We start from the raw sequence: 10,885 nt of genomic DNA, 5'->3' as shown, positions 1-10,885 counted from the left end.
AAGAAAGGCTTTTTAAAGACAGTGGAATTTTATCTGGGAATTATACTAAACTAGGAGATAAAGATGATGAGGGAGAGAATGCCAGGCTTAGTGGACAATAAGTAAAAATGCTGAAAGTGAAGATAGAATAACTTGCATGGGAAACAACATGGAGGGCAAATTTTGTGAATTGCATAGTACATGGAGAGGATTTAAAGTATAAGAAATTTGGAAAAGTAGTCAAGGGCCAGGTTACAAAGGGTTTTGAACATCAGAGGATTTGTTTACATATATATATATATATATATATATATATGTATGTATATATACATGTATGTATGTATGTGTATATATGTATATATGTACATATAACAAATGTTATTTTATATATAATTTTTATGTATTTAAAAGCTATCTAAGAATTAGTATTATTTATGAGGAACTTCTCCATTCCCCCTGGAGATCTAGAATATTCCTTCCACCACCTTTATCCCTTCTGCTCTTATCCCAGAGTACTAAAACTACCCTGGTCTAGTGAATTTTTCCTCCACCTATGAAAGAGCAGTGGAGCAATAATATAGGCTTGCAAAGACACCATCATTGATCCCATTTTCAAGAAGAGAGATAAGAAAGTATATCAATGCCTGCTATGATGCTTCTGCTCAACATTTCTGACATTCAGAATGTATCCTCTTGGACATGTTACTGAATAACTGAATCAATGGTGCACTCCCCCCAATTTATAGAATTTTGACCCCATTACAGTAAATTGAGCTTGAACTTCCCCACTCATAATACAAGGATAATCAGGACCTTTTCAAAATATTCCTTTAAAAATACTTTCTTTACCACCAACCAGCAAACCTTTATGGAGCACCCACAGTGTGCATAAGACTCAAAAAATCTCATAAACTAAATACATTGCCTCTCCACCAACATATTTTGCCAAAAATTGAAGATCACATTGTTGATTTTAATTGATTATTTAATATTTATCAATTGTTAACTAGGTACGAGACATTACATTTGCTGTTATGGAATAATATAGCAATGAGTAAGGTAATATATTGGTCCTGAAATATTTTGCAATCTTATGCGGGAAAGAAAAAATATACAAAAAAGAATAACCAACAAATACTGGACATAAGAGCTAAGTGCTAAAGGAGTGCCACAGGCAATGAGGACCTTAGAGATAATCTCATAGAAGCAAAGAATGTTAACACTACTCTGATTACACCATATCTCAACAATTCAGCATTGTTATTATGTGGAATTTGTATCATTTATATGGGTTCAATCTCAGGGCATCTCTCAAAAAGTCTCTTTCTTTGGCTTATATTCCTACTCAAGGTTTCCTCTGGGAATATCAGAATAAAGTTCATGTCTAGGTCTATAAAAACAACCAAACAAAAACAAAAATAGTAAATGGACTCTTGGTTCCCATGAAAGCATTCAGGTTAACATTACTCTGAATACATGGGTGTGCTAGAGATAGCTCAAACAGGTTCCTGACAACTAATTATTAAATTTTCACTGTGAAGATTTATATCCAGGAAATCAGAATCTGATTTGTTGTTTTGTTCTTTATACTTTAAATGACAGAAAAATGTTAATGTGCATATTAAACTTAGACATGTTCCTCCCTAGAATCAGTTTTTAAACATTTACCAGATCACTCCTATATACAGGGCAGTTGTATTTCACCTATAGATCCACGATCTGGCCAACAAATAATCAATACAACTCTCTTCTGTCTTGTGAGCTTCCCTTTCCCCAAGAACCTCTGGGATTATCATATTTACTACTTTAAGGAATAAGCTATATTAAAGGGAAAACACTTGCATTTGATGGAGACTTAATCCCTTTATCTTTGTATGAATTCTACCTAGAAAAAAAATCCAGTCTTAAATCTATTATCCTACATAATACCCCAGAGAACTATATGGTTTGCACCAGTCCTATTGTATTACTATGTGGTAAAAGTCATACCCTTAAAAGGGAAAAGAGTTAGATTTTGGAGGAAGTCAATCCCATTCTCCAGACCTGCAGAGTTTACATAACTCATAACAGAAATAGAGAGCAAAGCCAAGAGACATTACTATATCTCCACATACTCCTTGGCTCTAGGCCCAACTTGGTCTTAGAACTCTTGCACTTGGCCAAGACCCTTGTTGTACAGAAACACTTTCTCCTCTTTCCAGGAAGATGTACCCAGGATGTTGGAATTAAAGAAGAGACTCATTCATCTCCATGTGATGTTTCCCCATCCACAGGAAACTTGGTTTGAGAATTTTTGCTTCCTTCCCACTGCTTCTCCACTTCTGCCATCTTTTGATCCAAAATATTCCCTTTTTATAGACTATATGGTTTTCTTTCTGGTAACTCCCTTGCTACTTTGACACTGCTTCACTATTATTGTCATCTTTGTGCCAAAGAATCCCCTGGAAAAGACTAATTCAGAAAAGCTGGCTTTCCCCCAAACCCAAGTTTGCTTCTGTTTTCTATCTCTCCTTTATCAATGCCTTCTTCTTTTCTATCTCTCTTTTTTCATCTCTAAATTATTTTCAGATATGACAACTTCCATTTAAAAGCCAAGTCCAAGAGTGAAGCTAAACTTTACATCTGCTATCATTCAATTCAGTATTTCCAAAATTCATGGTTAATTGATCATCCTAAGCATAGTTTATTTTTATAACATTTAAATGTTTTACTTTAACATTTTTCTTTTTAAATTACAAATTTCTCTTTCTCTCCCTGTCCCTCTTCTAACCATTAAGAAGACAAGCAATATGATATCAATTATATGTGAAGTCATGCAAAACATATTTCCATATTAGCCATATTTTCAAACAAAGTGAGAAAATTACACTTTAATTTGCACTCAAGAGTTCATTAGTTCTCTCTCTCTCTCTGGAGGTAGATAGCATTTTTTTCTTAATGAGTCCTTTGGAATTGCCTTGGATCATTGTATTGATCAAAGGAGCCAAATCTGTCACAACTGAGCATCATTACAACATTGTTTATTGTGCACAATGATCTCCTTGTTCTTTTCATTTCGCTCTGTATCACCATATATGTCTTGCCATGTGTTTCTTTTGAAACCACCCCCTCATCATTTCTTATAGCATAAAAGTACATCATCACAATTATATACCACAACTTATTCAGCCATTCCCTAATTAATGAGCATTCCCTTGATTTCCAATTATTTGCCACTACAAAAAAGCATCTATAAATATTTTGTACATATATTTTTCCTTTGATTTCATTGGGATACAGACCTAGTAGTGGTATTGATGGGTCAAAGAATATGCACACTTTTTGTAGCCCTTTGGATATAGTTCAAAATTTTTCTCCAGAAGATTGAACAAGTTCACTATTCTACTAATAATTCATTTGTGTACATATTTCCCCTCACCACCTTCAGCATTTGCCATATAGTGTGAGATGGTACCTCAGAGTTATTTTAATTTGCATTTCTCTATGAGTAGTGATTAAGAACATTTTTTCATATGACTATACATAGATTTGTTTTCTTCTCCTGCAAACTGGCCTTTATATCCTTTGACCACTTGTCAATTAGGGTATAGCTTTTATTTTTATAAATTTAACTCAGTTCTATATTCAGTATATATTTGAGAAATTAAACCTTGATCAGAGAAATTTGCCATTAAAATGTTTTGTCTATGCTATCTTTTATTATAATATAATTTTCCTGATTGTTTCTTTTAATTAGATGTATTTTTCCTTTTACTTTGTGAGATCACAATTGCTACCCCTGCTTTTTTTTACTTTAGCCTAAAATATTAGATTCTGCTCCAGCCTTTCTATTAATTCTGAGTGTCTTTCTGTTTCAAATATGCCTTTTATAAGTAACATATTGTTGAATTCTGTTTTCTAATTCATTCTGCTATTTGCTTCAGTTTTGAGTGAGCTTATGCCCTTCATATTCAATTATGATTAGTAACTGTCTATTTCTCTTCACAAATTAGCTAGATAGTTCAGTGGATAGAGCACTGAGCCTGGAGTTAGAATGACCTGGATTCAAATGTGATCTCAAGCACTTATGAACTGTGTGTCCCTGGGGAAATCATGTAATCCCATTTGCCTCAATTTTCTCATATGTAAAATGAACTGGAAAGGGAAATGTCAAATTACTCCTGTATCTTTACTAAGAAAATTCCAAATGGGGCTGTAATGGGTTGGACATAATTGAAAATTGGCTAAACATTCTCCAATTGATAAATGATCAAAGGATATGAATAGACAATTTTCAGATGATGAAACTGAAACTATTGCCGCTCATATGAAAGAGTGTTCCAAATCACTGTTGATCAGAGAAATGCAAATTAAGACAACTCTGAGATACCACTACACACCTGTCAGATTGGCTGGATGACAGGAAAAAAATAATGATGAATGTTGGAAGGGATGTGGGAAAACTGGAACACTGATGCATTGTTGGTGGAGTTGTGAAAGAATCCAACCATTCTGGAGAGCAATCTGGAATTATGCCCAAAAAGTGCATACCCTTTGATCCAGCAGTGCTACTACTGGGTTTATATCCCAAAGAGATTTTAAAGAAGGGAAAGGGACCTGTAAGTGACAAAATGTTTGTGGCAGCCCTTTTTGTAGTGGCTAGAAACTAGAAAATGAATGCATGCCCATCAATTGGAGAATGGTTGGGTAAATTATGGTATATGAATGTTATGGAATATTATTGCTCTGTAAGAAATGACCAGCAGGAGGAATACAGAGAGGCTTGAAGGGACTTACATGAACTGATGCTGAGTGAATGAGCAGAATCTGGAGATAATTTATATACTTCAACAACAATACTATATGAGGATGTATTCTGATGGAAGTGGATATCTTTGACAAAGAGAAGATCTAATTCAGTTCAATTGATCAATGATGGACAGAATCAGCTACACTCAGAGAAAGAAGACTGGAAAATGAGTGTAAACTGTTTACATTTTTATTTTTCTCCTCAGGTTATTTTTATCTTCTGAATCCAATTCTTCCTGTGCAACAAGAAATTCAGTTCTGCACACATATATTGTGTTAGGATATACTATAACATTTTCAACATATATAAGACTGCCTGTCATCTAGGAGAAGCAGTGGAGGGAAGGAAGGAAAAATCAGAACAGAAGTGAGTGCAAGGGATAATGTTGTAAAAAATTACCCATGCATATGTACTGTCAAAAAAAGTTATAATTATAAAATAAAATAAAAAAGAAAATTGGCTAAACAGCAACAAATTTCCCTTCATTCCATTTTCTTCAGTTTCTGTCCATCCTCAAAAAATTTTGTATCTAACCATTGTTTTTCTCTTAAAATTCACTTTCCCTTTTATCATCCCCACTTTCCCTTATTTTCTTTCCCTCCTATTTCACTATTAGGTGAATTACATTTCTATATAGTACTAAATATGCATATATAGTCTTCCCTCTTTGAACCAATTTTGATGAGAGTGAGATTCAAGAATTTCCTACCATCCTCTACTTATTTCCCCTTCTTGTAAAAGCTCTTCCTTCTGCATATCTTTTATGTGAGAAAAATTTCTCCACTGTAACTCTTTCTACTTCTTCTAGAGGATTCCTCTTTTTACCCTCTTAATTTCATAATTTTATAATTATAACATAATTATATATTATGTTAACATATATATAATTATAATTAATATATAATTATAATTTTATAATATTTCAACATAATTGACTTCTACCCGTGTCCTCTATTCATGTAAACTCCTGTTAACTGTCCTAATAAAGTTCTTATGTGTTACATGTATCTACTTCCTAAATAGGAATGTAAATAGCTTAACTTTATTGAGTTCTTTATAGTTACTCTTTCATGTTTATCTTTTTATGCTTCCCTTGGTTCTTGTAGTTGAATATCAACTTTATTCAGCTCTGGCATTTTCATCAAGAATGCTTAAAACTCCTCTATTTTATTAAATAACCATTTGTTCGATGGAAGAATTATGCTCACCTTAGCTGGGTAGGTGATTTTTAGCAGTAATTTTAACTTCTTTGTCATCCAGAATATCATATTCCAAGCCTTTCAGTTCCGTAATGTGAAACCTGCTAAATCTTTTGTGATCTTGACTGTGGCTCCATGATACTTGGATTGTTTCTGTTGCTTTGTTGTATGTTCTCTGGGAGCTCAGGAATTGTACTATACTGTTCCTGTGAATTTTCATTATGAGATATCTTTCAGAACATGATCAGATTTTTTTGATTCCTATTTGAACTTTTGGATCTAAGATATTAGGACAGTTTTCCTTGACAATTTCTGGAAATAAGGTGCCGAGGTTCTTTCTTTGACTATGGTTTTCAGGTAGTCCATAATTTAAAAATTTTCTTCCATTAATCTATTTTTAAGCTAGTTGTTTTTTCATTAAGATATTTAACATTTTCTTCTAAATTTTTCATTTATTTAATTTATATTTATTTTTTTGAAATCTCATTAGTTCACCTGTCCAATTCTAATTTTTAAGGAATTATTTTCATCAGTGAGCTTTTGTACCTCCTTTTTTCATTTGGCCAATTTTGCTTTTTAAGGAGTGTTTTTCTTTAATGGATTTTTATTCCTCTTTTACTATTTGGCCAATTTTGCTTCTTAAGATGTATGTCAAGCTGTTAATTCTCTCTTCATAATCTTCTGGTATCACTCTCATTTCTTTTTCCAATTTTTCTTTTACTACTAATTACTTTCTTTTCCCAATCTTCTGGCATCACTCTCATTTCTTTTTCCAATTTTTCCTTTATTACTCATTACTTTATTTAATTCATTCAAGAATTCATGTTGAATTTGGGCCCAATTAGAAGTTTTATCTGAAGATGGGTTTTTTTTTAATAGATGTTTTCAGTGTTGTCATCTTCTAAATGTATATCTTAATATTCCCTGCCATCATAGTAACTTTTTATGGCCAAATTATTTTTTTTTGTTGTTGTTTTTTTCTTGGCTTTACATTAAAGTTGGGTTCTGTTCACCTGGGATTGGGAAGGCACTGTTCCAAGCTTTAACCTTTTTCATGCTATTGTTTTCAGAGCTAGTTCTGGGGTGCTTCCAAGTTTTGGTGCTTCCAAGGTGGTATGATTGGAACAGACCTCTACCCTTGTGTCACAAACTTCTGCTAACTCCTTACATTTTCCTAGGCCAGAAAAATTTTCACTCTGATTTTCTTGGCTCAGCTACTTATTTTAAAGTTTTTTGGTAGGGTTTATTGGGAGAGTTCAGCTGGGTGGCTGTCCTTAATCCATTATCTTGGTTCTGCTCACTTAATGTAGTATATAAAAAAAAAAAAAAAAAAAAAAAAAAAAACAGGGTCATCACAAAGTATCTCAAATATCAGCAGAAGTGTTTGTTCTATATAAAAATTTATTTTCAAGCTTTCCAATTTTGACATTGCTACAACTGGTCACATTCCTAACTATTAATTGAGACTCATAAGTGAAGTGAGTTCTTCATGATTACACATTAATTAGTGCAATAATAAAGTTTTCTTCATTTAATTCATTAATTCAAGTCAATGTTAGCTTGAGAGAGATTCTAGCATTGTAGAAGAGATAATGGATTTGAGACAAGAGGCCTGGATTCAAATCTTGTCTAATATATTTAACTAATCCAATACTAAGAAAAGCCCCATAACTTTTCAAAATCTCAGTTTCCTTGTCTATTAAGTGGGGGTGGAAACACACTATTAATTAAAAGGAATTATTGTAAAAAAAAGGGGAGAGAGGTTTTGCAGCTCTTAAATAACCACAGAAATATGAGTTCATATTATTATTAAATGTTTATCATGGACTATAAATTATACTATGTGTTGATGGAGACATAAAAATCTTCCCCATTCTCAACAATATTTTAATATAGTAGAGAGTATGATGTTCCATTCAATTCAATACCATTTTAAAGCTTTTATTATATATAAAGGAGAGGCATCACATTGAATGGTAGATAGAGAATTGATCTCAGGGTCAGGAAGACATGAATTCAACTCTTGCTTCTGGCAGATACTAGATGCATGACCTGGGACTATCCACTTAATCTCTCTGAGGATGAAAAACAAAAATATATAGAGAACTATCCTAGGTACTGAATGAGTTTTATCTTTTCCCTCCATCCCAAATCACCTTTAAGAATTGAAGATAAAGTAAAAACTGGTCCATTGAACTCACTTGGTTTAAACCAGAATTCATTTCTCTTTTAGTCTCAATGTCCTCATGCTTCTACAATTTAACCCAATCATCAATTTATTACATATCTAGTATGTATCAGGCACTGTGCTACATTCTGGGGTTAAAAATATGAAAAAAAAAGAATATATACTTCCTACCCTTAGAGAGCTTATATTCTAATGGGAGAAGACAACAAGCAAAAGGAAGCTAATGGGGGAGGGGAAAGAATGTGGTTAAAGGATATAGAAATGTTTCACTCCCCTATTTAGAAACTGTCACATTCTTCTGTCTAACCATAACTTATTGTTTGATCCTCTCTCTACCTCATTCCTTTTAAATCCATTCTTCATGTTCATTGAGACCTACAATCTTTCATTTGTCATTATTTGCTTAGGTCATTAGTTCTGACTTCATTTTTTTTGCCTTTCCACTTCTAGCCTTTCTGATAGGCTTCCATCAAGCTCAAGGGAAAAATGTAGCTTGAGCCAGGTGAATCAGGTCTAGGAGAAACCACATCTTGATGAGAAGTGCAGCAATGCTAGGCTTATACCAATTCATAATAACACTGCAAGTCAGACAATTGAGAAATTTGCTGACAAAACCTTAATCTTGAACCTTATAATAATCTGCCACCACCAGCAGATCTCACTATTACTCTTCCTAGATTCTTTCTCCTATGATTAGCATATTCCCACCATCTCCCACTCTTTCCATTATACTGGATCCTTTTGTTCCTGTGAAAAAAGAAAAAAAACAATACTCTCTAAACTTAGGTATCTTGGGAAGGTCCAGGCTAGCTCCTCTGAAGGGCTCAGAATAAGTCCTTCTCAGGATAAGCAAAAGTCTGGGCGCCAAATATGTCAAATTCTGATCATCTCTCAGTTGTAATCCTTCTCTGGGAGGAGGTTTCTTTTCTCTGTGAATCTTTTTCTCTGTCCTCTTCACTTGCGAATCCACAGGACGTCTTCTCCTTGATCCAATCCAGAACTGACTTTCCAGACTCTAACTTCTTCTTTTATCCTCCCAGAGAATGGGCGAGGACTAACTCAGGGGCTTGTGGGAAAAATACTTCAACCAATGAACTTGCTCCTCTTAAACATGTAAGCTCCTCCCCAGAAATTCAAAGGGGTAAAACTCCCCTTAAAGGCAAAAACCAAAAGGTGTGGACTAGAGAATTGTTAAGTACCGATTTAGCACTTAGTAAGAACCTAACAGTATCTGTTTCCAGATTCTCAGGCATCCAATTCAATCCTAACAACATCCCATTCAAGATCTATCTTTTCCTTCCATCTCTTGGTAGAAAATAACTGCTGGAAAGTCAGTTCAATAATTAATAGACTTCTTTTCATCTTAAATTTTTTTCCTGTCTTATTTCCATCTTCTGGAACGCAATGAAACCTGGCTCCTTTTTGATGACATTGCATCCCTAACTACCCTTCTTATCACTGATTGTATTTTCACTTCTATCTACAACTTACTGGTCATAGCAGGGGAATCAGAATATTCCTTGTCATTTCTAAAATTTTCTTCCATCATCATTCAGCAACATCTTGATAGTTATCACACAATCCAATACTTCATTCCTAGGCCATTCTCCCTTCTTGCTCAACAAATTAAGTGACTGGCTTACAGTCTTGTTTTTTACCTCAGCTTCTTTCCTCATTCTAGGGAACTTTAACAAATATGTTGACATTCCCTCAAATGGTCTAATTTTCCAGTTTCTTAATGTACTCAAGTACCATGACCTATTCTATATTAAGGAGTAGGCCCAAGAAGTCATGTATTCATTCTTTTCCAGGCTATTTTCTGGCTCTTCTGGAACTTTCTCTGTACTTTCTCAGAAACCATTTCACCCTGGAAGCTCACTTCACCCTTGGACTTCATATACTGCAAGTATCCTCCACTCTGCATCTTCCTGATAATCTGGCTTCTCTCAGATCCTCCATTTTAAGAAAAAAGTCAAAGCCAGATATGTCTTTCATTTCTCCCCATGATGCACTCCTAACTCACCTGGACATTTTCTACAATGCCCTTTCATCAAGTACCTTCATTTTTTTCCTCTCCTCTAATTTTAAACCCCCTTTTGTGTGTTTCTTTCTTTTCTAGAAGATGATTTCCTTGAGAAAGAGTGGAGACTTTTTTCTGTTTGCATTTGTATTCTCAGAATTTAGCACAATGCCTAGTATAGGCTAAGCACTTGATAAATGCTTGTTGTCTTGACTTGACTTGATGTTGCCACTCCCCCTCAGCTAAACAAAGAGATAATCATATCCATGGGACCTTGCCATCATTTACTAGTATCCTACTTCCATCTTGAAAAACTCTAAAATTCACTAATTTGATCTTAATCTTTTATCTTTTCATTTCCCTCTGTGTCTGTCTCTTCCCAAAATCCCTCTTTGACCTCACCATGACCTCCACTCATCACATTCCCCAATAGCATCGTGGGCCACAATCCCAGCCCTAGCTACATTTTCCTCCATTTTCAATCTTGACCTTTGACCAATTCAACTCCATATTATCCTTTTACCCTTGTATCTCTTATTCCATTGTCCTGTTGCCAATAATATCTTGCCAAAAAATAATCAGCCCAGTTCCCTAGCCTGTCAAGATCCATTTGAATCCAATATGTTAGCTCTCTTTATATTTATGTCATCTGCGAATTTGATGAATGTACCATACTAGAGAATTCCTGAATAGAAAGAAGAACTAAATTG

The 10,885-nt window shown here is 34.1% G+C and overlaps 1 long non-coding RNA gene across 1 annotated transcript in view; it reads left to right on the top strand.

Annotated features, from left to right (window-relative positions):
• Positions 1-5,905: 5,905 nt before the first annotated feature.
• Positions 5,906-10,885, top strand: part of LOC141541424 (uncharacterized) — a 53,671-nt gene continuing 48,691 nt past the window's right edge. The window contains exon 1 of the long non-coding RNA XR_012481793.1: positions 5,906-5,985. This is a non-coding gene — a long non-coding RNA (uncharacterized LOC141541424). The remainder of the gene's footprint in view (positions 5,986-10,885) is intronic.

The sequence above is a fragment of the Sminthopsis crassicaudata genome, chromosome 4, assembly GCF_048593235.1.
Source record: "Sminthopsis crassicaudata isolate SCR6 chromosome 4, ASM4859323v1, whole genome shotgun sequence".
NCBI lineage: Eukaryota > Metazoa > Chordata > Mammalia > Dasyuromorphia > Dasyuridae > Sminthopsis > Sminthopsis crassicaudata.
The sequence above is the reverse complement of the archived record's forward strand: the minus strand, read 5'-3'. Positions and strand labels throughout refer to the sequence as shown.